The sequence below is a fragment of the Pseudophryne corroboree genome, unplaced genomic scaffold (genome assembly GCF_028390025.1).
Source record: "Pseudophryne corroboree isolate aPseCor3 unplaced genomic scaffold, aPseCor3.hap2 scaffold_302, whole genome shotgun sequence".
Classification (NCBI taxonomy): domain Eukaryota; kingdom Metazoa; phylum Chordata; class Amphibia; order Anura; family Myobatrachidae; genus Pseudophryne; species Pseudophryne corroboree.
In genome coordinates, this window is record NW_026969693.1 from 354,436 (window position 1) to 378,031 (window position 23,596).

The following is a 23,596-nucleotide window of genomic DNA, read 5'->3' on the forward strand; positions in this document are numbered from 1 at the left end:
AATGACATATTCCGTCCCATATGTTCTCCCCGATGATGCATATTTCATATGCGGGAGAAAGGCGTATGAGCGGCTTGCCCCAAACTCTGAAGGATTGTGTTGTATTGGAAAAGTACTACCTGAGGTAATGAGTCTAAGGAGTGAGGAAACTGTAATTAACCTGGATTTGGTATATGACCCAATGATAGAAACCATGATGTGATGAAAATGCGATTATACGGTCCGTTTCTTTCACCTGTTTTTCTGCTTTTCTCCAAGATACAAAGACCCCTTGGACGAGGAAGTTAACGAGACGCTATACAGACAACAGACAAGAACCAAAGATGAAGTTTTGACGACCTATGATATGGACACTTGATGAACTTTGCCATGGATCCCCAGTTTCCCTAGTATTTTAAACTCACGCTAGCCCAACATTTTTTGTAAATCTGATGGCACTGACAAAGCTATTTGCTCATGCCCAAAGAGCAATACAGCGCAAAGAAGACGACTCTCAACAGATACCGAACAAAACTTCAACAACAGATGTACATTTCCCTGACATAGAATATCATTGCATTTTCCATAAGTGTTCTTTATCTTCATCTCTACAACCCTCAGGTAATGACACACATAGTCGATAGGGAATACAGGCACAGATATCAGCAACCACATACCTCCCCCATTCATGTATCATCAACTAAAATGTGCTCCCCCATTTTGTTACAACCACAGCCGAAATGAGCTCGGTAAAGTTTGACAGCCCATCCACAGACCCTTAGTACGGGATAAGAAGGAATTCAAATGTATACTTCGCAATACCTCGAAGCTTGATGTACAACACGTACGGCACGATGATACATGACCCCCCAAACATGGATTCATACACACATGCTTCTGCTATCTCACTAGGTCATACCCTCTTCACACCTTCTCCTCTCTCCTCCCTTACCCAACCATGGAAATGTATTAACCCCTGACATATATTTTTCTCTTTTTGAAATGTTTTAGGAAGTGGCAGTTATTGGTGACTGCCAAAGGGTGGACTGTCAAAGTCAAAAATATTACATAGAGAGACCATATAAACTGCACACATATAAGTCGCTATACTTGCAAATATGCGCAGCGAGCACAGCAATATATGGAAACACACGCATTTGCTCGGACATGGCACAGAGATGGATTCGGCACTTGTTTCATACAGTACATGGTTATAATAATGAACAGCACCAGACATCATGGAGATTTAGAATTGGCTAATGAATTAATGTCATGGATGTGTATCATTCGAACCGAACCAGATAAACACATCATGTTTGGTATTGAAGCAAGCAGAATGAGGTGTGGGTTAGTTTGAGGCCTGTTGTGTTGTTGTGGGACATTGCAGCGGATAGATATGATTATATGTATAAAAGCTAAGATCATATTGTTAGAACAATGGATGCTCAAGACAACCTTTTACTAAGTTTTCAGGGCTGAACCTGATTAGCATATACAAAGGAGAAAGAAAGACCCCTCCCCCAGGTACTGGTCAAACAGGAAGGTAGTGGTCAGGTGTGGCCTCAGAGAACAGATGTAATGTAGCTACACTCACAGACACACACACAGCTACCTGGCACCAAGCAGCATGGCGGCTGAATCCCCAGGACATCTTCCAAACTAAAGGCTAAGTATTGAACTTCACATGGCTAGATAAGGAAACAGACAGATTGCTTTCTGGTTTTAAATAGGATATTGTAACTTGGTTGTGTGATTGTTGGGTGTTTGTGGATACTCTGTGAAGTCCGTGATGAATTGGAACAGTATACAATCTGTAGCATAGTATTTGTGGTATTTGTTTGCCTATGGAGATTTAAAATAGATTGTGCTGGTTAGTTATAATATATATCCTGTTAATCATAAATACCACCATGCAGTTACGTTTGTGTTAATTACATTGTGATCTGGTCTTGTGATGAATATGCTCTGGTTATTGAGATACTGAAGTTGTTTGGGATGTGAAATTATGAGATGGTTCTAGGAAGTTGGATTACATTGTGAAAGGTGATTTAGATGGTTTGGAATTGTAAAATCAGAACATATGCATTGTTTTGAGGCTTGGACATTTTGGAATAAAGTGCCATGTGTTTGGACCTGCAAATCTAAAATGGCTGCTGCTGGATGTCTTCCCCTCCCCCTTTCAGCCATGTGGTGTTGTCTTTGGAATCAAGTGGAGGTTTCTCAAAATGGAGTCTAGCTTCCATCCCATGCTGTATTCAGCATTGACTAACTGCGCAGCGATTGTCTCTCACATGTGTAGTTTTATCTGCAACCATGTTGTCTCTTATTTAATGTTATCATGAGCCATTTCTCTCTATCTCTCTCTTCTTCTCTTCCCCTTCCATTTTCCCATAAATAGTAATTGTATTGTATTGTATTTCTAGTGTAGCTATTTTGGTTAGGAAGTCTTTGTTATATTGTAGTGTATCATTTGTACTGTTATCCCCTTTTTACCAGTATATTAGATATAATACAGTTAATAGGCTTTGGACCCTAAACCAGTATCTGTGTATTTTCTATAGTGTTAAGTGTTCACTTGAGCGTCGGTGACGCTCAAGCAGCTTTGTAGTTAGTCAGGTTACACAAGGTTGCACTTACACCCTGTATCCACATTAAGGTATTCTGTGTATTTCATTGTTAAAAGGTTTAGACATAAAGGTATAGCGTTGTGAGCGTCTGCGCTGCTGGTGATCTCCTCGTGGTCTCGAGCGTCTGCTACGCCATAGCGAATCATTACGTTAGTCAACAGCCAATAACGTGTCCTGTGATCTCTGGGCCGTGAGCGAACGTGACGCTTGAGCGTCTCGCCTACGGCTGAGCGATCGTTACGCAACTAGTGTACCCTTACGGTACTTCTTAAGTAAACAGCGTACAGTGTTCTTAGACCTCATAAAGGGTTGTTTATACGACAAAAGTATTTAGTATTGTCACAAGCACCGCAAAAAGCCGCCATGCCCTGCACGCCCCTTTTCTCTTTTCATATGCAGATGAGGGTTGAAGCCAACTTTGACCCACTGCTTGGATGACATCACCGTATGCAAATCCGTCTTCTGCAGAACTTCCCCCAGGAATGCTTGCACTAGTTGTTGCATTTGGTTTGTTGTTTGGGGGTGCTTCAGTATTAGGCAGCCTTCTGCCCTCCCATGTTCATCTGAAAATATGTGTTCTCCCTGCAGTTGTTGTCCCCAGATGAGAGTTCCCTTGTGCTGCCTCAGTTGAATCTCCTTAACTTGACAGAGATGTGCCTGAGCAGCGGCCCACCCCAGCTCTATCCCAAATCATACTTATTTTGCATAGGACATACCATGGTCATGAAGATTATTCTCCCAGGGTGAGGTTCATTCATTGCATTCTGGGTATGCTGACCCCTGTGATTTCCCCAAATGTGGGAAACTCGACTGCTTTATTTGTGGTAGTGGGGGACTGTGTTTGTGTTTTCCTCTGGTCAGCTCTGGTAAAAGTCAGATTTCTTTGTTTCAGATCTTCCTCTAGCCTTGTTCTTCTTTTGAGAGTTCCCTTGTGCTGCCTCAGTTGGATCTCCTTCACTTGACAGGGGGGTGCCCGAGCAGAGACCCTCCCCAGCTCTAGCCCAACTCCTACTTACCTGCCAGGTGAGATACTATGATCATGATGGTGCTTCTCCCAGGGCAAGGCTCACCCATTGCACTCTGGGTGTGCTGCCCCTGCGATTTCCCCAAATGTGGGAAACTTGACTGCATAATTTGTGTTTCCCCTGGTCGGCTCTCGTATAATTCAGATCTCTTTGTCTCAGGTCTCTCTCCAGCCTAGTTTGCTGTCTGTTTCCACTTCTCTTTTCTTCAGCCGCTCCCTTCTATAACCTTGTGCACTATCCTGACTTCTCCTCCCGTCTGCTTACTTTGTGCCTTCCAATGCACAATGCAAACTACAGGTAGTGCTGCAGGGCCCACACCCTTTTACTTGCCTTACAGAGCAGCTCTGGAGCTGTTACAGTGCCCAGCTGCTGCAAGAAATCTGCTTGAATGCTTCAGGGGATGGGGCATGGCCAACATGAGCCCCACACCAAAAGAGGGTGGAGGTGTTTAATGCGAACTAGGGGTCATCCAAGCACCGCAAAAGGCCGCCATGCCCTGCACGCCCCTTTTCTCTTTTCATATGCAGACGAGGGTTGAAGCCAACTTTGACCCACTGCTTGGATGACATCACCATATGCAAATCCATCTGCGGCAGGCCTTCCCCCAGGAATGCTTGCACTAGTTGTTGCATTTGGTTTGTTGTTTGGGGGTGCTTCAGTATTAGGCAGCCTTCTGCCCTCCCATGTTCATCTGAAAATATATGTTCTCCCTGCAGTTGTTGTCCCCAGATGAGAGTTCCCTTGTGTTGCCTCAGTTAAATTTCCTTTACTTGACAGAGATGTGCATGAGCAGCGGCCCTCCCCAGCCCTATTCCAAATCATACTTATTTTGCATAGGAGATACCATGGTCATGAAGATTTTTCTCCCAGGGTGAGGTTTATTCATTGCATTTTGGGTATACTGACCCCTGTGATTTCCCCAAATGTGGGAAACTTGACTGCATTATTTGTGGTAGTGGGAGGCTGTGTTTGTGATTTCTTCTGGTCAGCTCTGGTAAAAGTCAGATTTCTTTGTCTCAGATTTTCCTTTAGCCTTGTTCTTCTTTCGAGAGTTCCCTTGTGCTGCCTCAGTTGGATCTCCTTCACTTTACAGGGGGGTACCCGAGCAGAGACCCTCCCCAGCTCTAGCCCAACTCCTACTTACCTGCCAGGTGAGATACTATGATCATGAAGGTGCTTCTCCCAGGGCAAGGCTCACCCATTGTACTCTGGGTGTGCTGCTCCTGCGATTTCCCCAAATGTGGGAAACTTGACTGCATAATTTGTGTTTCCCCTGGTCGGCTCTCGTATAATTCAGATCTCTTTGTCTCAGGTCTCTCTCCAGCCTAGTTTGCTGTCTGTTTCCACTTCTCTTTTCTTCAGCCGCTCCCTTCTATACCCTTGTGCACTATCCTGACTTCTCCTCCCGTCTGCTTACTTTGTGCCTTCCAATGCACAATGCAAACTACAGGTAGTGCTGCAGGGCCCACACCCTTTTACTTGCCTTACAGAGCAGCTCTGGAGCTGTTACAGTGGCCAGCTGCTGCAAGAAATCAGCTTGAATGCTTCAGGGGCTGGGGCATAGCCAACATGAGCCCCACACCGAAGGAGGGTGGAGGTGTTTAATGCAAACTAGGGGTCAGTCAAGCGCCGCAAAAGGCCACCATGCCCTGCACGCCCCTTTTCTGTTTTTATATGCAGACGAGGGTTGAAGCCACCTTTGACCCACTGCTTGGATGACATCACCATATGCAAATCCATCTGCGGCAGGCCTTCCCCCAGGAATGCTTGCACTAGTTGTTGCATTTGGTTTGTTGTTTGGGGGTGCTTCAGTATTAGGCAGCCTTCTGCTCCACCCTCCTTTGGTGTGGGGCTCATGTTGGCCATGTCCCATCCCCTGAAGCATTCAAGCAGATTTCTTGCAGCAGCTGGGCACTGTAACAGCTCCAGAGACGCTCTGTAAGGCAAGTAAAAGGGTGTGGGCCCTGCAGCACTACCTGTAGTTTGCATTGTGCATTGGAAGGCACAAAGTAAGCAGACGGGAGGAGAAGTCAGGATAGTGCACAAGGGTATAGAAGGGAGCGGCTGAAGAAAAGAGAAGTGGAAACAGACAGCAAACTAGGCTGGAGAGAGATCTGAGACAAAGAGATCTGAATTATACGAGAGCCGACCAGGGGAAACACAAATTATGCAGTCAAGTTTCCCACATTTGGGGAAATCGCAGGGGCAGCACACCCAGAGTGCAATGGGTGAGCCTTGCCCTGGGAGAAGCACCTTCATGATCATAGTATCTCACCTGGCAGGTAAGTAGGAGTTGGGCTAGAGCTAGGGAGGGTCGCTGCTCGGGCACCCCCCTGTTAAGTGAAGGAGATCCAACTGAGGCAGCACAAGGGAACTCTCGAAAGAAGAACAAGGCTAAAGGAAAATCTGAAACAAAGAAATCTGACTTTTACCAGAGCTGACCAGAAGAAATCACAAACACAGCCTCCCACTACCACAAATAATGCAGTCGAGTTTCCCACATTTGGGGAAATCACAGGGGTCAGCATACCCAAAATGCAATGAATGAACCTCACCCTGGGAGAAAAATCTTCATGACCATGGTATCTCCTATGCAAAATAAGTATGATTTGGAAGAGGGCTGGGGAGGGCCGCTGCTCATGCACATCTCTGTCAAGTAAAGGAGATTCAACTGAGGCAGCACAAGGGAACTCTCATCTTGGGACAACAACTGCAGGGAGAACATATATTTTCAGATGAACATGGGAGGGCAGAAGGCTGCCTAATACCTAAGCACCCCCAAACAACAAACCAAATGCAACAACTAGTGCAAGCATTCCTGGGGGAAGGCCTGCCGCAGATGGATTTGCATATGGTGATGTCATCCAAGCAGTTGGTCAAAGTTGGCTTCAACCCTCGTCTGCATATGAAAAGAGAAAAGGGGCGTGCAGGGCATGGTGGCCTTTTGCGGCGCTTGGCTGACCCCTAGTTTGCATTAAACACCTCCACCCTCCTTTGGTGTGGGGCTCATGTTGGCTATGCCCCAGCCCCTGAAGCATTCAAGCTGAATTCTTGCAGCAGCTGGGCACTGTAACAGCTCCAGAGCTGCTCTGTAAGGCAAGTAAAAGGGTGTGGGCCCTGCAGCACTACCTGTAGTTCGCATTGTGCGTTGGAAGGCACAAAGTAAGCAGACAGGAGGAGAAGTCAGGATAGTGCGCAAGGGCATAGAAGGGAGCGGCTCAAGAAAAGAGAAGTGGAAACAGACAGCAAACTAGGCTGGAGAGAGACCTGAGACAAAGAGATCTGAATTATACGAGAGCCGACCAGGGGAAACACAAATTATGCAGTCAAGTTTCCCACATTTGGGGAAATCGCAGGAGCAGCACACCCAGAGTGCAATGGGTGAGCCTTGCCCTGGGAGAAGCACCTTCATGATCATAGTATCTCACCTGGCAGGTAAGTAGGAGTTGGGCTAGAGCTGGGGAGGGTCGCTGCTCGGGTACCCCCCTGTAAAGTGAAGGAGATCCAACTGAGGCAGCACAAGGGAACTCTCGAAAGAAGAACAAGGCTAGAGGAAAATCTGAGACAAAGAAATCTGACTTTTACCAGAGCTGACCAGAGGAAAGCACAAACACAGTCCCCCACTACCACAAATAATGCAGTCAAGTTTCCCACATTTGGGGAAATCACAGAGGTCAGCATACCCAAAATGCAATGAATGAACCTCACCCTGGGAGAACAATCTTCATGACCATGGTATCTCCTATGCAAAATAAGTATGATTTGGAATAGGGCTGGGAAGGGCCGCTGCTCATGCACATCTCTGTCAAGTAAAGGAGATTCAACTGAGGCAGCACAAGGGAACTCTCATCTGGGGACAACAACTGCAGGGAGAACACATATTTTCAGATGAACATGGGAGGGCAGAAGGCTGCCTAATACTGAAGCACCCCCAAACAACAAACCAAATGCAACAACTAGTGCAAGCATTCCTGGGGGAAGTTCTGCAGAAGATGGATTTGCATACGGTGATGTCATCCAAGCAGTGGGTCAAAGTTGGCTTCAACCCTCATCTGCATATGAAAAGAGAAAAGGGGCGTGCAGGGCATGGCGGCCTTTTGCGGTGCTTGGATGACCCCTAGTTCGCATTAAACACCTCCACCCTCCTTCGGTGTGGGGCTCATGTTGGCTATGCCCCAGCCCCTGAAGCATTCAAGCTGATTTCTTGCAGCAGCTGGGCACTGTAACAGCTCCAGAGCTGCTCTGTAAGGCAAGTAAAAGGGTGTGGGCCCTGCAGCACTACCTGTAGTTTGCATTGTGCATTGGAAGGCACAAAGTAAGCAGATGGGAGGAGAAGTCAGGATAGTGCACAAGGGTATAGAAGGGAGCGGCTGAAGAAAAGAGAAGTGGAAACAGACAGAAAACTAGGCTGGAGAGAGACCTGAGACAAAGAGATCTGAATTATACGTGAGCCGACCAGGGGAAACACAAATTATGCAGTCAAGATTCCCACATTTGGGGAAATCGCAGGAGCATCACACCCAGAGTACAATGGGTGAGCCTTGCCCTGGGAGAAGCACCTTCATGATCATAGTATCTCACCTGGCAGGTAAGTAGGAGTTGGGCTAGAGCTGGGGAGGGTCGCTGCTCGGGTACCCCCCTGTAAAGTGAAGGAGATCCAACTGAGGCAGCACAAGGGAACTCTCGAAAGAAGAACAAGGCTAAAGGAAAATCTGAGACAAAGAAATCTGACTTTTACCAGAGCTGACCAGAGGAAAGCACAAACACAGTCTCCCACTACCACAAATAATGCAGTCAAGTTTCCGACATTTGGGGAAATCACAGGGGTCAGCATACCCAAAATGCAATGAATGAACCTCACCCTGGGAGAAAAATCTTCATGACCATGGTATCTCCTATGCAAAATAAGTATGATTTGGAATAGGGCTGGGGAGGGCCGCTGCTCATGCACATCTCTGTCAAGTAAAGGAGATTCAACTGAGGCAGCACAAGGGAACTCTCATCTTGGGACAACAACTGCAGGGAGAACATATATTTTCAGATGAACATGGGAGGGCAGAAGGCTGCCTAATACTGAAGCACCCCCAAACAACAAACCAAATGCAACAACTAGTGCAAGCATTCCTGGGGGAAGGCCTGCCGCAGATGGATTTGCATATGGTGATGTCATCCAAGCAGTGGGTCAAAGTTGGCTTCAACCCTCGTCTGCATATGAAAAGAGAAAAGGGGCGTGCAGGGCATGGTGGCCTTTTGCGGCGCTTGGCTGACCCCTAGTTTGCATTAAACACCTCCACCCTCCTTTGGTGTGGGGCTCATGTTGGCTATGCCCCAGCCCCTGAAGCATTCAAGCTGATTTCTTGCAGCAGCTGGGCACTGTAACAGCTCCAGAGCTGCTCTGTAAGGCAAGTAAAAGGGTGTGGGCCCTGCAGCACTACCTGTAGTTCGCATTGTGCATTGGAAGGCACAAAGTAAGCAGACGGGAGGAGAAGTCAGGATAGTGCACAAGGGTATAGAAGGGAGCGGCTGAAGAAAAGAGAAGTGGAAACAGACAGCAAACTAGGCTGGAGAGAGACCTGAGACAAAGAGATCTGAATTATACGAGAGCCGACCAGGGGAAACACAAATTATGCAGTCAAGTTTCCCACATTTGGGGAAATCGCAGGGGCAGCACACCCAGAGTGCAATGGGTGAGCCTTGCCCTGGGAGAAGCACCTTCATGATCATAGTATCTCACCTGGCAGGTAAGTAGGAGTTGGGCTAGAGCTGGGGAGGGTCGCTGCTCGGGTTCCCCCCTGTGAAGTGAAGGAGATCCAACTGAGGCAGCACCAGGGAACTCTCGAAAGAAGAACAAGGCTAGAGGAAGATCTGAGACAAAGAAATCTGACTTTTACCAGAGCTGACCAGAGGAAAGCACAAACACAGTCCCCCACTACCACAAATAATGCAGTCGAGTTTCCCACATTTGGGAAAATCACAGGGGTCAGCATACCCAGAATGCAATGAATGAACCTCACCCTGGGAGAACAATCTTCATGACCATGGTATCTCCTATGCAAAATAAGTATGATTTGGGATAGGGCTGGTGAGGGCCGCTGCTCAGGCACATCTCTGTCAAGCAAAGGAGATTCAACTGAGGCAGCACAAGGGAACTCTCATCTGGGGACAACAACTGCAGGGAGACCACATCTTTTCAGATGAACATGGGAGGGCGGAAGGCTGCCTAATACTGAAGCACCATCAAATATCAAACCATATGCAACAACTAGTACAAGCACTCCTGGGGGAAGGTCTGCAGCAGACGGATTTGCATATGGTGATGTTATCCAAGCAGTGGGCCAAAGTTGACTGGAACCCTCATCTGCATATGAAAAGAGAAAAGGAGCATGCAGGGCATGGCGGCCTTTTGCAGTGCTTGGATGACCCCTAGTTTGCATTAAACACCCCCACCCTCCTTTGGTGTGGGGCTCATGTTGGCCATGCCCCATCCCCTGAAGCATTCAAGCTGATTTCTTGCAGCAGCTGGGCACTGTAACAGCTCCAGAGCTGCTCTGTAAGGCAAGTAAAAGGGTGTGGGCCCTGAAGCACTACCTGTAGTTTGCATTGTGCATTGGAAGGCACAAAGTAAGCAGACGGGAGGAGAAGTCAGGATAGTGCACAAGGGTATAGAAGGGAGCGGCTGAAGAAAAGAGAAGTGGAAACAGACAGCAAACTAGGCTGGAGAGAGACCTGAGACAAAGAGATCTGAATTATACGAGAGCCGACCAAGGGAAACACAAATTATGCAGTCAAGTTTCCCACATTTGGGGAAATCGCAGGGGCAGCACACCCAGAGTGCAATGGGTGAGCCTTTCCCTGGGAGAAGCACCTTCATGATCATAGTATCTCACCTGGCAGGTAAGTAGGAGTTGGGCTAGAGCTGGGGAGGGTCGCTGCTCGGGTACCCCCCTGTAAAGTGAAGGAGATCCAACTGAGGCAGCACAAGGGAACTCTCGAAAGAAGAACAAGGCTAGAGGAAAATCTGAGACAAAGAAATCTGACTTTTACCAGAGCTGACCAGAGGAAAGCACAAACACAGTCCCCCACTACCACAAATAATGCAGTCAAGTTTCCCACATTTGGGGAAATCACAGGGGTCAGCATACCCAAAATGCAATGAATGAACCTCACCCTGGGAGAACAATCTTCATGACCATGGTATCTCCTATGCAAAATAAGTATGATTTGGAATAGGGCTGGGGAGGGCCGCTGCTCATGCACATCTCTGTCAAGTAAAGGAGATTCAACTGAGGCAGCACAAGGGAACTCTCATCTGGGGACAACAACTGCAGGGAGAACACATATTTTCAGATGAACATGGGAGGGCAGAAGGCTGCCTAATACTGAAGCACCCCCAAACAACAAACCAAATGCAACAACTAGTGCAAGCATTCCTGGGGGAAGTTCTGCAGAAGACGGATTTGCATACGGTGATGTCATCCAAGCAGTGGGTCAAAGTTGGCTTCAACCCTCATCTGCATATGAAAAGAGAAAATGGGCGTGCAGGGCATGGCGGCCTTTTGCGGTGCTTGGATGACCCCTAGTTCGCATTAAACACCTCCACCCTCCTTTGGTGTGGGGCTCATGTTGGCCATGCCCCATCCCCTGAAGCATTCAAGCTGATTTCTTGCAGCAGCTGGGCACTGTAACAGCTCCAGAGCTGCTCTGTAAGGCAAGTAAAAGGGTGTGGGCCCTGCATCACTTCCTGTAGTTTGCATTGTGCATTGGAAGGCACAAAGTAAGCAGACTGGAGGAGAAGTCAGGATAGTGCACAAGGGTATAGAAGGGAGCGGCTGAAGAAAAGAGAAGTGGAAACAGACAGCAAACTAGGCTGGAGATAGACCTGAGACAAAGAGATCTGAATTATACGAGAGCCGACCAGGGGAAACACAAATTATGCAGTCAAGTTTCCCACTTTTGGGGAAATCGCAGGGGCAGCACACCCAGAGTGCAATGGGTGAGCCTTGCCCTGGGAGAAACACCTTCATGATCATAGTATCTCACCTGGCAGGTAAGTAGGAGTTGGGCTAGAGCTGGGGAGGGTCGCTGCTCGGGTTCCCCCCTGTGAAGTGAAGGAGATCCAACTGAGGCAGCACCAGGGAACTCTCGAAAGAAGAACAAGGCTAGAGGAAGATCTGAGACAAAGAAATCTGACTTTTACCAGAGCTGACCAGAGGAAAGCACAAACACAGTCCCCCACTACCACAAATAATGCAGTCGAGTTTCCCACATTTGGGAAAATCACAGGGGTCAGCATACCCAGAATGCAATGAATGAACCTCACCCTGGGAGAACAATCTTCATGACCATGGTATCTCCTATGCAAAATAAGTATGATTTGGGATAGGGCTGGTGAGGGCCACTGCTCAGGCACATCTCTGTCAAGTAAAGGAGATTCAACTGAGGCAGCACAAGGGAACTCTCATCTGGGGACAACAACTGCAGGGAGACCACATCTTTTCAGATGAACATGGGAGGGCGGAAGGCTGCCTAATACTGAAGCACCATCAAATATCAAACCATATGCAACAACTAGTACAAGCACTCTTGGGGGAAGGTCTGCAGCAGACGGATTTGCATATGGTGATGTTATCCAAGCAGTGGGCCAAAGTTGACTGGAACCCTCATCTGCATATGAAAAGAGAAAAGGGGCATGCAGGGCATGGCGGCCTTTTGCAGTGCTTGGATGACCCCTAGTTCGCATTAAACACCCCCACCCTCCTTTGGTGTGGGGCTCATGTTGGCCATGCCCCATCCCCTGAAGCATTCAAGCTGATTTCTTGCAGCAGCTGGGCACTGTAACAGCTCCAGAGCTGTTCTGTAAGGCAAGTAAAAGAGTGTGGGCCCTGCAGCACCACCTGTTGTTCGCATTGTGCGTTGGAAGGCACAAATTAAGCAGACGGGAGGAGAAGTCAGGATAGTGCGCAAGGGCATTCTTTTCTCTTAGTCAGGGGGCAAGGCTTCAAAATGGGGTCTGCAACGGAGGAGACACAGGGGGCGTGGTCACAGCAGCTTTTCTCTACAGTCTGCACCAGCAGGAGCCTACACCATTTTTTATGATCACGCTGAACTGCAGTGCGACTGCAATTACAGCATGGTCAAGAAGGGAGGCGTCATGCTGGGTGGCCATGCCCTGTCACTGTGCAGGAGCCAGCACCGCTCACACACTAGTCCCCGGGTGCAGCCCCCAACCCCCGGGACTCCCGGAGCAACAAAATGTAGATTCAGGCCACCAGGCCACGCCCCTACCTATGAAACCATGCCTCCTTTTTACCATTGCGCTGTTTATCTGCGCGCACTGCATTACAATCTCCCTCGCCACCTCTCTGGGTCTCACCAGTGATAGTGACACCTCTGCCATGCTTGTAGCAGCTGGTCCTAAGATCTACGCCTCAAGCCCTGAGTGTTTGCCCTTGTGACTTGTTGATCATCATAGCGAAGCAGATGCTTACAGAAAACTGCAGGGGCTTAGACTGAAAATAAAAAAATTGATGGGTATAAGGTAGAGAGGAGCGGGTTCGGTTCTCCGAGAACCGAATTCCCCACGAACTCCACGTGGTTAACACTGGTCCGAGGCAGGCTCGGTTGTTCCCGCCTGACTCGGAAAACCTGAACAAGGGAAAATGTCATCATCCCGCTGTCGGATTCTCGCGAGATTCGGATTCCATATAAAGAGCTGCGCGTTGCTGCCATTTTTACTCGTGCATTGAAGAGAGAGCGGAGAGGACGTGGCTATGTTCTCTCAGTGGAAATCTCAATATCAGTGCTCAGTATCAGTGGTTACTTATTGCTGCTCAGTAATACTAGTAGTGTGTCTCTCCTGCTCAGTGTCAGTTCTCAGTAGTATCCTCATCAGTGCTCAGTATCACTGCTCATTGTCTTGTGCTGCATTGTGGTGCTCAGCATACTACAGTACATTACTAATAGTCCAGTGCTGCATCTTGCTGCTCAGTGTCAGTTCTAGTATCCTCATCAGTGCTCACTATCACTGCTCATTGCATTGTGGTGTTCTGTATACTACAGTAACATAGTAATATAGTATATATAGAGGAGCGGGTTCGGTTCTCCGAGAACCGAATTCCCGACGAACTCCACGTGGTTTACACTGGTCCGAGGCAGGCTCGGTTGTTCCCGCCTGACTCGGAAAACCTGAACAAGGGAAAATGTCATCATCCCGCTGTCGGATTCTCGCGAGATTCGGATTCCATATAAAGAGCTGCGCGTTGCCGCCATTTTTACTCGTGCTTTGAAGAGAGAGCGGAGAGGACGTGGCTATGTTCTCTCAGTGGAAATCTCCATATCAGTGCTCAGTATCAGTGGTTACTTATTGCTGCTCAGTAATACTAGTAGTGTGTCTCTCCTGCTCAGTGTCAGTTCTCAGTAGTATCCTCATCAGTGCTCAGTATCACTGCTCATTGTCTTGTGCTGCATTGTGGTGCTCAGCATACTACAGTACATTACTAATAGTCCAGTGCTGCATCTTGCTGCTCAGTGTCAGTTTTAGTATCCTCATCAGTGCTCACTATCACTGCTCATTACATTGTGGTGTTCTGTATACTACAGTAACATAGTAATATAGTAACATATAGTAACATAGTTTTTGAGGTTGAATAGAGGCAAATTGCCCATCGTGTTCAACCTGTTTTAAGTTGTGATGATTCTACATACTTGCTGAATAATGTTTTATGACTAGTTAGCTACTATAACTCATGTTACCCCCGGATTAACCATGTTGATATTTTAAGTATTATAACCTTGGATAGCTTTTTCATTCAGAAATGTATCCATTCCTTTTTTAAATCCAATTACAGAGTCCGCCATTACCACCTTCCCTGGCAGGGAATTCCACATCCTGATTGCCCTAACAGTGAAGATCATAGTATCTCACCTGGCAGGTAAGTAGGAGTTGGGCTAGAGCTGTGGAGGATTGCTGCTCGGGCACCCCCTGTCAAGTGAAGGAGATCCAACTGAGGCAGCACAAGGGAACTCTCGAAAGAAGAACAAGGCTAGAGGAAGATCTGAGACAAAGAAATCTGACTTTTACCAGAGCTGACCAGAGGAAAGCACAAACACAGTCCCCCACTACCACAAATAATGCAGTCGAGTTTCCCACATTTGGGGAAATCACAGGGGTCAGCATACCCAGAATGCAATGAATGAACCTCACCCTGGGAGAACAATCTTCATGACCATGGTATCTCCTATGCAAAATAAGTATGATTTGGGATAGGGCTGGGGAGGGCCGCTGCTCAGGCACATCTCTGTCAAGTAAAGGAGATTCAACTGAGGCAGCACAAGGGAACTCTCATCTGGGGACAACAACTGCAGGGAGAACACATATTTTCAGATGAACATGGGAGGGCAGAAGGCTGCCTAATACTGAAGCACCCCCAAAAAACAAACCAAATGCAACTACTAGTGCAAGCATTCCTTGGGGAAGGCCTGCAGCAGATGGATTTGCATATGGTGATGTCATCCAAGCAGTGGGTCAAAGTTGGCTTCAACCCTCGTCTGCATATGAAAATAAAAAAGGGGTGTGCAGGGCATGGCGGCCTTTTGCGGCGCTTGGATGACCCCTAGTTCGCATTAAACACCTCCACCCTCCTTCGGTGTGGGGCTCATGTTGGCTATGCCCAAGCCCCTGAAGCATTCAAGCTGATTTCTTGCAGCAGCTGGGCACTGTAACAGCTCCAGAGCTGCTCTGTAAAGCAAGTAAAAGGGTGTGGGCCCTGCAGCACTACCTGTATTTTGCATTGTGCGTTGGAAGGCACAAAGTAAGCAGACGGGGAAGTCAGGATAGTGCACAAGGGCATAGAAGGGAGCGGCTCAAGAAAAGAGAAGTGGAAACAGGCAGCAAACTAGGCTGGAGAGGGACCTGAGACAAAGAGATCTAAATTATATGAGAGCCGACCAGGGGAAACACAAATTATGCAGTCAAGTGTCCCACATTTGGGGAAATCGCAGGAGCAGCACACCCAGAGTGCAATGGGTGAGCCTTGCCCTGGGAGAAGCACCTTCATGATCATAGTATCTCACCTGGCAGGTAAGTAGGAGTTGGGCTAGAGCTGGGGAGGGTTGCTGCTCGGGTACCCCCCTGTCAAGTGAAGGAGATCCAACTGAGGCAGCACAAGGGAACTCTCGAAAGAAGAACATGGCTAGAGGAAAATCTGAGACAAAGAAATCTGACTTTTACCAGAGCTGACCAGAGGAAAGCACAAACACAGTCCCCCACCTCCACAAATAATGCAGTCGAGTTTCCCACATTTGGGGAAATCACAGGGGTCAGCATACCCAAAATGCAATGAATGAACCTCACCCTCGGAGAACAATCTTCATGACCATGGTATCTCCTATGCAAAATAAGTATGATTTGGGATAGGGCTGGGGAGGGCCGCTGCTCAGGCACATCTCTGTCAAGTAAAGGAGATTCAACTGAGGCAGCACAAGGGAACTCCCATCTGGGGACAACAACTGCAGGGAGAACACATATTTTCAGATGAACATGGGAGGGCAGAAGGCTGCCTAATACTGAAGCACCCCCAAACAACAAACCAAATGCAACAACTAGTACAAGCATTCCTGAGGGAAGTTCTGCAGAAGACGGATTTGCATACGGTGATGTCATCCAAGCAGTGGGCCAAAGTTGGCTGGAACCCTCATCTGCATATGAAAAGAGAAAAGGGGTATGCAGGGCATGGCGGCCTTTTGCGGCGTTGGATGACCCTTAGTTCGCATTAAACACCCCCACCCTCCTTCGGTGTGGGGCTCATGTTGGCTATGCCCCAGCCCCTGAAGCATTCAAGCTGATTTCTTGCAGCAGCTTTGCACTGTAACAGCTCCAGAGCTGCTCTGTACGGCAAGTAAAAGGGTGTGGGCCCTGCAGCACTACCTGTAGTTTGCATTGTGCATTGGAAGGCACAAAGTAAGCAGACGGGAGAAGTAAGGATAGTGCGCAAGGCCATAGAATGGAGCGGCTTAAGAAAAGAGAAGTGGAAACAGACAGCAAACTAGGCTGGAGAGAGACCTGAGACAAAGAGATCTGAATTATACGAGAGCCGACCAGGGGAAACACAAATTATGCAGTCAAGTTTCCCACATTTGGGGAAATCGCAGGAGCAGCACACCCAGAGTTCAATGGCTGAGCCTTGCCCTGGGAGAAGCACCTACGTGATCATAGTATCTCACCTGGCAGGTAAGTAGGAGTTGGGCTAGAGCTGGGGAGGGTCGCTGCTCGGGTACCCCCCTGTCAAGTGAAGGAGATCCAACTGAGGCAGCACAAGGGAATTCTCGAAAGGAGAACAAGGCTAGAGGAAGATCTGAGACAAAGAAATCTGACTTTTACCAGAGCTGACCAGAGGAAAACACAAACACAGTCCCCCACTACCACAAATAATGCTGTCGAGTTTCCCACATTTGGGGAAATCACAGGGGTCAGCATACCCAGAATGCAATGAATGAACCTCACACTGGGAGAATAATCTTCATGACCATGGTATCTCCTATGCAAAATAAGTATGATTTGGGATAGGGCTGGGGAGGGCCGCTGCTCAGGCACATCTCTGTCAAGTAAAGGAGATTCAACTGAGGCAGCATAAGGGAACTCTCATCTGGGGACAACAACTGCAGGGAGAACACATATTTTCAGATGAACATGGGAGGGCAGAAGGCTGCCTAATACTGAAGCACCCCCAAACAACAAACCAAATGCAACAACTAGTGCAAGCATTCCTGGGGGAAGGCCTGCAGCAGATGGATTTGCATATGGTGATGTCATCCAAGCAGTGGGTCAAAGTTGGCTTCAACCCTCGTCTGCATATGAAAAGAGAAAAGGGGCGTGCAGGGCATGGCGGCCTTTTGCGGCGCTTGGATGACCCCTAGTTCGCATTAAACACCTCCATTCTCCTTCGGTGTGGGGCTCATGTTGGCTATGCCCCAGCCCCTGAAGCATTCAAGCTGATTTCTTGCAGTAGCTGGGCACTGTAACAGCTCCAGAGCTGCTCTGTACGGCAAGTAAAAGGGTGTGGGCCCTGCAGCACTACCTGTAGTTTGCATTGTGTATTGGAAGGCACAAAGTAAGCAGACGGGAGAAGTAAGGATAGTGCGCAAGGCCATAGAATGGAGCGGCTTAAGAAAAGAGAAGTGGAAACAGACAGCAAACTAGGCTGGAGAGAGACCTGAGACAAAGAGATCTGAATTATACGAGAGCCGACCAGGGGAAACACAAATTATGCAGTCAAGTTTCCCACATTTGGGGAAATCGCAGGGGCAGCACATCCAGAGTGCAATGGGTGAGCCTTGCCCTGGGAGAAGCACCTTCATGATTATAGTATCTCACCTGGCAGGTAAGTAGAAGTTGGGCTAGAGCTGGGGAGGGTCGCTGCTCGGGCACACCCCTGTCAAGTGAAGGAGATCCAACTGAGGCAGCACAAGGGAACTCTCGAAAGAAGAACAAGGCTAGAGGAAGATCTGAAACAAATAAATCTGACTTTTACCAGAGCTGACCAGAGGAAAGCACAAACACAGTCCCCCACTACCACAAATAATGCAGTTGAGTTTCCCACATTTGGGGAAATCACAGGGGTCAGCATACCCAGAATGCAATGAATGAACCTTACCCTGGGAGAACAATCTTCAAGACCATGGTCTCTCCTATGCAAAATAAGTATGATTTGGGATAGGGCTGGGGAGGGCCGCTGCTCAGGCGCATCTCTGTCAAGTAAAGGAGATTCAACTGAGGCAGCACAAGGGAACTCTCATCTGGGGACAACAACTGCAGGGAGAACACATATTTTCAGATGAACATGGGAGGGCAGAAGGCTGCCTAATACTGAAGCACCCCCAAACAACAAACCAAATGCAACAACTAGTGCAAGCATTCCTGGGGGAAGGCCTGCAGCAGATGGATTTGCATATGGTGATGCCATCCAAGCAGTGGGTCAAAGTTGGCTTCAACCCTCGTCTGCATATGAAAAGAGAAAAGGGGCGTGCAGGGCATGGCGGCCTTTTGCGGCGCTTGGCTGACCCCTAGTTTGCATTACACACCTCCACCCTCCTTCGGTGTGGGGCTCATGTTGGCTATGCCCCAGCCCCTGAAGCATTCAAGCTGATTTCTTGCAGCAGCTGGGCACTGTAACTGCTCCAGAGCTGCTCTGTACGGCAAGTAAAAGGGTGTGGGCCCTGCAGCACTACCTGTAGTTTGCATTGTGCGTTGGAAGGCACGAAGTAAGCAGACGGGAGAAGTCAGGATAGTGCGCAAGGGCATAGAAGGGAGCGGCTCAAGAAAAGAGAAGTGGAAACAGACAGCAAACTAGGCTGGAGAGAGACCTGAGACAAAGAGATCTGAATTATACGAGAGCCGACCAAGGGAAACACAAATTATGCAGTCAAGTTTCCCACATTTGGGGAAATCGCAGGGGCAGCACAACCAGAGTGCAATGGGTGAGCCTTGCCCTGGGAGAAGCACCTTCATGATCATAGTATCTCACCTGGCAGGTAAGTAGGAGTTGGGCTAGAGCTGGGGAGGGTCGCTGCTCGGGTACCCCCCTGTCAAGTGAAAGAGATCCAACTGAGGCAGCACAAGGGAACTCTCGAAAGAAGAACAAGGCTAGAGGAAGATCTGAGATAAAGAAATCTGATTTTTACCAGAGCTGACCAGAGGAAAGCACAAACACAGTCCCCCACTACCACAAATAATGCAGTCGAGTTTCCCACATTTGGGGAAATCACAGGGGTCAGCATACCCAGAATGCAATGAATGAACCTCACACTGGGAGAACAATCTTCATGACCATGGTATCGCCTATGCAAAATAAGTATGATTTGGGATAGGGCTGGGGAGGGCCGCTGCTCAGGCACATCTCTGTCAAGTAAAGGAGATTCAACTGAGGCAGCACAAGGGAACTCTCATCTGGGGACAACAACTGCAGGGAGAACACATATTTTCAGATGAACATGGGAGGGCAGAAGGCTGCCTAATACTGAAGCACCCCCAAACAACAAACCAAATGCAACAACTAGTGCAAGCATTCCTGGGGGAAGGCCTGCAGCAGATGGATTTGCATATGGTGATGTCATCCAAACAGTGGGTCAAAGTTGGCTTCAACCCTCGTCTGCATATGAAAAGAGACAAGGGGCGTGCAGGGCATGGCGGCCTTTTGCGGCGCTTGGATGACCCCTAGTTCGCATTACACACCTCCACCCTCCTTCGGTGTGGGGCTCATGTTGGCTATGCCCCAGCCCCTGAAGCATTCAAGCTGATTTCTTGCAGCAGCTGGGCACTGTAACTGCTCCAGAGACGCTCTGTAAGGCAAGTAAAAGGGTGTGGGCCCTGCAGCACTACCTGTAGTTTGCATTGTGCGTTGGAAGGCACGAAGTAAGCAGACGGGAGAAGTCAGGATAGTGCGCAAGGGCATAGAAGGGAGCGGCTCAAGAAAAGAGAAGTGGAAACAGACAGCAAACTAGGCTGGAGAGAGACCTGAGACAAAGAGATCTGAATTATACGAGAGCCGACCAGGGGAAACACAAATTATGCAGTCAAGTTTCCCACATTTGGGGAAATCGCAGAAGCAGCACACCCAGAGTGCAATGGGTTGCCTTGGGAGAAGCACCTTCATGATCATAGTATCTCACCTGGCAGGTAAGTAGGAGTTGGGCTAGAGCTGGGGAGGGTCGCTGCTCGAGCATCCCCCTGTCAAGTAAAGGAGATTCAACTGAGTCAGCACAAAGGAACTCTCATCTGGGGAGAACACATATTTTCAGATAAAAATCTTGGTCATGCTCTGGTTTCTCTTCAGAACGAACAAATCTTTCGCCTTTTACTAAAGATTTCCGTGGAGAGGAGCAAAACCGAGTTTTATCTCAATTTTTGCATGCCCCATCTTTTTGGGGTTTCTTTTATCGGTTTAAAGATAGAATGAGTGTGCTTTAATGTAAGCTCATTTGCATAGAAATGACAGTAAATGTTTGTTTCTTTTCAAACAGAACTTTCTTGACCATGCTACTTGATTGAAAGATCTGGGAGCACATGGAATACAGTACAAACCATGCTCTGGTTTCTCTTCAGAACGAACAAATCTTTCGCCTTTTACTAAAGATTTCTGTGGAGAGGAGCAAAACTGAGCTTTATCTCAATTTTTGCATGCCCCATATTATTGGGGTTTCTTTTATCAGATTAAAGACAGAACGAGTGTGCTTTCTTGTTAGCTTTAATGTAAGTTTATTTGCATAACAATGACAATAAATGTCTGTTTCTTTTCAAGCAGAACTTTCTTGACCATACTAATTGCTTGAAAGATCTGGGAGCACATGGAAAAGAGTACAAACCATGCTTATAGCAAGGGGAAGTCTGGTGAGAAATCTGCTTTCTTTCTTTCAAATTGGGTGCTCATTTTGAGCTGAATGAGGACTGCTGGCATGGCACTCAGGCGACAGGTGGAATCTTAGTCATGCTCTGGTTTCTCTTCAGAACGAACAAATCTTTCGCCTTTTATTAAAGATTTCCGTGGAGAGGAGCAAAACTGAGTTTTATCTCAATTTTTGCATGCCCCGTCTTATTGGGGTTTCTTTTATCAGTTTAAAGATAGAACGAGTGTGCTTTAATGTAAGCTCATTTGCATAGAAATGACAGTAAATGTTTGTTTCTTTTCAAACAGAACTTTCTTGACTATACTAATTGCTTGAAAGATCTGGGAGCACATGGAAAAGAGTACAAACCATGTTTATAGCAAGGGGAAGCCTGGTGAGAAATCTGCTTTCTTTCTTTCAAATTGGGTGCTCACTTTGAGCTGAATGAGGACTGCTGGCATGGCACTCAGGCGACAGGTAGAATCTCGGTCATGCTCTGGTTTCTCTTCAGAACGAACAAATCTTTCGCCTTTTACTAAAGATTTCCGTGGAGAGGAGCAAAACTGAGTTTTATCTCAATTTTTGCATGCCCCATCTTATTGGGGTTTTATTTTATCGGTTTAAAGATAGAACGAGTGTGCTTTAATGTAAGCTCATTTGCATAGAAATGACAGTAAATGTTTGTTTCTTTTCAAACAGAACTTTCTTGACCACACTAATTGTTTGAAAGATCTGGGAGCACATGGAAAAGAGTACAAACCATGTTTATAGCAAGGGGAAGCCTGGTGAGAAATCTGCTTTCTTTCATTCAAATTGGGTGCTCACTTTGAGCTGAATGAGAACTGCTGGCATGGCACTCAGGCGACAGGTGGAATCTTGGTCATGCTCTGGTTTCTCTTCAGAACTAACAAATATTTCGCCTTTTATTAAAGATTTCCGTGGAGAGGAGCAAAACTGAGTTTTATCTCAATTTTTGCATGCCCCATATTATTGGGGTTTCTTTTATCAGTTTAAAGACAGAACGAGTGTGCTTTCTTGTTAGCTTTAATGTAAGTTTATTTGCATAACAATGACAGTAAATGTTTGTTTCTTTTCAAACAGAACTTTCATGACCATGCTACTTGCTTGAAAGATCTGGGAGCACATGGAAAACAGTACAAACCATGCAGTATCACAAGAGCCTTTATTTGATCTTTCATGAAGATAGAGCAGAATTGAGGACACGTCAACAATTTCTGCCAAAGGTGGTTCATCTTTCCACATGGTGTCTTTGGCCACTGACACCTTCGTTGAGTCAAAGTCTCTGGCTGTGGTCAGAACTTTGAAAATTTATGTCACCAGAACGGTTCAGATTAGGAAAACAGAGGCTCTGTTTGTCCTGTATGCTCCCAACAGGATTGGGTGTCCTGCTTCCATGCAGACCATTATGCGCTGGATCTGTGGTAAGATTCAGCATGCTCATTCCACGGCAGGATTGCCGTTACTGAATTAGGTGAAGACCCATTCTACTAGAAAGGTGGGTTCATCCTGGGCAGCTGGTCGGGGAGTCTCGGCATTGCAACTTTGCAGAGCAGCTATTTAGTAAACACTTTTGCTAAGTTTTACAAGTTTGATACCTTGGCTGATGATAACCTCAAGTTGGGTCATTCGGTGCTGCAGAGTCGTACGCACTCTCCCACCCGTTCAAGAGCTTTGGTATAACCCCATGGTTCTTAATGTGACCCCAGCATCCTCTAGGTCGTATGAGAAAATAGGATTTTAATACCTACCGGTAAATCCTTTTCTCTTAGTACGTAGAGGATGCTGGGCACCCGTCCCAGTCCATACTGTGTCTGCAGTTATTACTTGTGGTTATACACATGTTGTGTTACGGTTCTGGTCAGCTTTTTGCTGCAATTGTTCATGCCGTTGGCTTGTGTTCTGTTGAATGCCACGTTCTGCGGCATGCTTAAGGTGTGAGCTGGTAAGATGCTCACCTTAGTTTAACAATAAATCCTTTCCTCGAAATGTCCGTCTCCCTGGGCACAGTTCCTATAACTGGATTCTGGAGGAGGGGCAAAGAGGGAGGAGCCAGTTCACACCCTTTGAAAGTCTTAAAGTGCCCATGTCTCTTGCGGATCCCGTCTATACCCCATGGTTCTTAATGTGACCCCAGCATCCTCTATGGACTAAGAAAAAAGGATGCCCTTGTGTACTATCCTGACTTCTCCTCCCGTCTGCTTACTTTGTGCCTTCCAACGCACAATGCGAACTACAGGTGGTGCTGCAGGGCCCACACCCTTTTACTTGCCTTACAGAGCAGCTCTGGAGCTGTTACAGTGCCCAGCTGTTGCAAGAAATCAGCATGAATGCTTCAGGGGATGGGGCATGGCCAACATGAGCCCCACACCAAAGGAGGGTGGGGGTGTTTAATGCGAACTAGGGGTCATCCAAGCACTGCAAAAGGCCGCCATGCCCTGCATGCCCCTTTTCTCTTTTTATATGCAGATGAGGGTTCCAGCCAACTTTGGCCCACTGCTTGGATGACATCACCGTATGCAAATCCGTCTGCTGCAGACCTTCCCCCAGGAATGCTTGTACTAGTTG

At 47.7% G+C, this 23,596-nt stretch overlaps 29 non-coding genes and 2 pseudogenes across 29 annotated transcripts; 9 read left to right on the forward strand and 22 right to left on the reverse strand.

Annotated features, from left to right (window-relative positions):
* Positions 1-3,298: 3,298 nt before the first annotated feature.
* Positions 3,299-3,462, forward strand: LOC135016648 (U1 spliceosomal RNA). Its single transcript, XR_010214662.1, has one exon. It is a non-coding gene; the product is annotated as a U1 spliceosomal RNA (small nuclear RNA).
* Positions 3,463-3,614: 152 nt separating this feature from the next.
* Positions 3,615-3,777, forward strand: LOC135016687 (U1 spliceosomal RNA). The gene has a single exon (XR_010214699.1). It is a non-coding gene; the product is annotated as a U1 spliceosomal RNA (small nuclear RNA).
* Positions 3,778-4,451: 674 nt separating this feature from the next.
* On the forward strand, positions 4,452-4,615 carry LOC135016638 (U1 spliceosomal RNA). Its single transcript, XR_010214652.1, has one exon. It is a non-coding gene; the product is annotated as a U1 spliceosomal RNA (small nuclear RNA).
* Positions 4,616-4,767: 152 nt separating this feature from the next.
* LOC135016695 (U1 spliceosomal RNA) lies at positions 4,768-4,930 on the forward strand. Its single transcript, XR_010214704.1, has one exon. It is a non-coding gene; the product is annotated as a U1 spliceosomal RNA (small nuclear RNA).
* Positions 4,931-5,758: 828 nt separating this feature from the next.
* LOC135016671 (U1 spliceosomal RNA) lies at positions 5,759-5,921 on the reverse strand. The gene has a single exon (XR_010214683.1). It is a non-coding gene; the product is annotated as a U1 spliceosomal RNA (small nuclear RNA).
* A 152-nt stretch (positions 5,922-6,073) lies between these two features.
* On the reverse strand, positions 6,074-6,237 carry LOC135016641 (U1 spliceosomal RNA). Its single transcript, XR_010214655.1, has one exon. It is a non-coding gene; the product is annotated as a U1 spliceosomal RNA (small nuclear RNA).
* A 674-nt stretch (positions 6,238-6,911) lies between these two features.
* LOC135016677 (U1 spliceosomal RNA) lies at positions 6,912-7,074 on the reverse strand. The gene has a single exon (XR_010214689.1). It is a non-coding gene; the product is annotated as a U1 spliceosomal RNA (small nuclear RNA).
* A 152-nt stretch (positions 7,075-7,226) lies between these two features.
* LOC135016828 (U1 spliceosomal RNA) lies at positions 7,227-7,390 on the reverse strand. Its single transcript, XR_010214821.1, has one exon. It is a non-coding gene; the product is annotated as a U1 spliceosomal RNA (small nuclear RNA).
* Positions 7,391-8,075: 685 nt separating this feature from the next.
* Positions 8,076-8,227, reverse strand: LOC135016737 (U1 spliceosomal RNA; annotated as a pseudogene).
* A 152-nt stretch (positions 8,228-8,379) lies between these two features.
* Positions 8,380-8,543, reverse strand: LOC135016653 (U1 spliceosomal RNA). Its single transcript, XR_010214667.1, has one exon. It is a non-coding gene; the product is annotated as a U1 spliceosomal RNA (small nuclear RNA).
* Positions 8,544-9,217: 674 nt separating this feature from the next.
* LOC135016672 (U1 spliceosomal RNA) lies at positions 9,218-9,380 on the reverse strand. Its single transcript, XR_010214684.1, has one exon. It is a non-coding gene; the product is annotated as a U1 spliceosomal RNA (small nuclear RNA).
* Positions 9,381-9,532: 152 nt separating this feature from the next.
* Positions 9,533-9,696, reverse strand: LOC135016689 (U1 spliceosomal RNA). Its single transcript, XR_010214700.1, has one exon. It is a non-coding gene; the product is annotated as a U1 spliceosomal RNA (small nuclear RNA).
* Positions 9,697-10,370: 674 nt separating this feature from the next.
* Positions 10,371-10,533, reverse strand: LOC135016682 (U1 spliceosomal RNA). The gene has a single exon (XR_010214694.1). It is a non-coding gene; the product is annotated as a U1 spliceosomal RNA (small nuclear RNA).
* A 152-nt stretch (positions 10,534-10,685) lies between these two features.
* LOC135016809 (U1 spliceosomal RNA) lies at positions 10,686-10,849 on the reverse strand. The gene has a single exon (XR_010214803.1). It is a non-coding gene; the product is annotated as a U1 spliceosomal RNA (small nuclear RNA).
* Positions 10,850-11,523: 674 nt separating this feature from the next.
* On the reverse strand, positions 11,524-11,686 carry LOC135016660 (U1 spliceosomal RNA). The gene has a single exon (XR_010214673.1). It is a non-coding gene; the product is annotated as a U1 spliceosomal RNA (small nuclear RNA).
* A 152-nt stretch (positions 11,687-11,838) lies between these two features.
* LOC135016700 (U1 spliceosomal RNA) lies at positions 11,839-12,002 on the reverse strand. The gene has a single exon (XR_010214709.1). It is a non-coding gene; the product is annotated as a U1 spliceosomal RNA (small nuclear RNA).
* A 2,719-nt stretch (positions 12,003-14,721) lies between these two features.
* LOC135016678 (U1 spliceosomal RNA) lies at positions 14,722-14,885 on the reverse strand. Its single transcript, XR_010214690.1, has one exon. It is a non-coding gene; the product is annotated as a U1 spliceosomal RNA (small nuclear RNA).
* Positions 14,886-15,576: 691 nt separating this feature from the next.
* LOC135016707 (U1 spliceosomal RNA) lies at positions 15,577-15,718 on the reverse strand (annotated as a pseudogene).
* A 152-nt stretch (positions 15,719-15,870) lies between these two features.
* On the reverse strand, positions 15,871-16,034 carry LOC135016830 (U1 spliceosomal RNA). Its single transcript, XR_010214823.1, has one exon. It is a non-coding gene; the product is annotated as a U1 spliceosomal RNA (small nuclear RNA).
* Positions 16,035-16,704: 670 nt separating this feature from the next.
* On the reverse strand, positions 16,705-16,867 carry LOC135016730 (U1 spliceosomal RNA). Its single transcript, XR_010214734.1, has one exon. It is a non-coding gene; the product is annotated as a U1 spliceosomal RNA (small nuclear RNA).
* Positions 16,868-17,019: 152 nt separating this feature from the next.
* On the reverse strand, positions 17,020-17,183 carry LOC135016652 (U1 spliceosomal RNA). Its single transcript, XR_010214666.1, has one exon. It is a non-coding gene; the product is annotated as a U1 spliceosomal RNA (small nuclear RNA).
* Positions 17,184-17,854: 671 nt separating this feature from the next.
* Positions 17,855-18,017, reverse strand: LOC135016719 (U1 spliceosomal RNA). Its single transcript, XR_010214724.1, has one exon. It is a non-coding gene; the product is annotated as a U1 spliceosomal RNA (small nuclear RNA).
* Positions 18,018-18,169: 152 nt separating this feature from the next.
* LOC135016827 (U1 spliceosomal RNA) lies at positions 18,170-18,333 on the reverse strand. The gene has a single exon (XR_010214820.1). It is a non-coding gene; the product is annotated as a U1 spliceosomal RNA (small nuclear RNA).
* Positions 18,334-19,004: 671 nt separating this feature from the next.
* On the reverse strand, positions 19,005-19,167 carry LOC135016705 (U1 spliceosomal RNA). Its single transcript, XR_010214714.1, has one exon. It is a non-coding gene; the product is annotated as a U1 spliceosomal RNA (small nuclear RNA).
* Positions 19,168-19,319: 152 nt separating this feature from the next.
* On the reverse strand, positions 19,320-19,483 carry LOC135016630 (U1 spliceosomal RNA). Its single transcript, XR_010214645.1, has one exon. It is a non-coding gene; the product is annotated as a U1 spliceosomal RNA (small nuclear RNA).
* Positions 19,484-20,154: 671 nt separating this feature from the next.
* On the reverse strand, positions 20,155-20,311 carry LOC135016749 (U1 spliceosomal RNA). Its single transcript, XR_010214746.1, has one exon. It is a non-coding gene; the product is annotated as a U1 spliceosomal RNA (small nuclear RNA).
* A 129-nt stretch (positions 20,312-20,440) lies between these two features.
* On the forward strand, positions 20,441-20,556 carry LOC135016760 (U5 spliceosomal RNA). The gene has a single exon (XR_010214754.1). It is a non-coding gene; the product is annotated as a U5 spliceosomal RNA (small nuclear RNA).
* A 153-nt stretch (positions 20,557-20,709) lies between these two features.
* Positions 20,710-20,825, forward strand: LOC135016764 (U5 spliceosomal RNA). Its single transcript, XR_010214758.1, has one exon. It is a non-coding gene; the product is annotated as a U5 spliceosomal RNA (small nuclear RNA).
* A 286-nt stretch (positions 20,826-21,111) lies between these two features.
* On the forward strand, positions 21,112-21,227 carry LOC135016785 (U5 spliceosomal RNA). Its single transcript, XR_010214779.1, has one exon. It is a non-coding gene; the product is annotated as a U5 spliceosomal RNA (small nuclear RNA).
* Positions 21,228-21,501: 274 nt separating this feature from the next.
* LOC135016754 (U5 spliceosomal RNA) lies at positions 21,502-21,617 on the forward strand. The gene has a single exon (XR_010214749.1). It is a non-coding gene; the product is annotated as a U5 spliceosomal RNA (small nuclear RNA).
* Positions 21,618-21,892: 275 nt separating this feature from the next.
* LOC135016800 (U5 spliceosomal RNA) lies at positions 21,893-22,008 on the forward strand. The gene has a single exon (XR_010214794.1). It is a non-coding gene; the product is annotated as a U5 spliceosomal RNA (small nuclear RNA).
* The last annotated feature ends 1,588 nt before the right edge of the window (positions 22,009-23,596 follow it).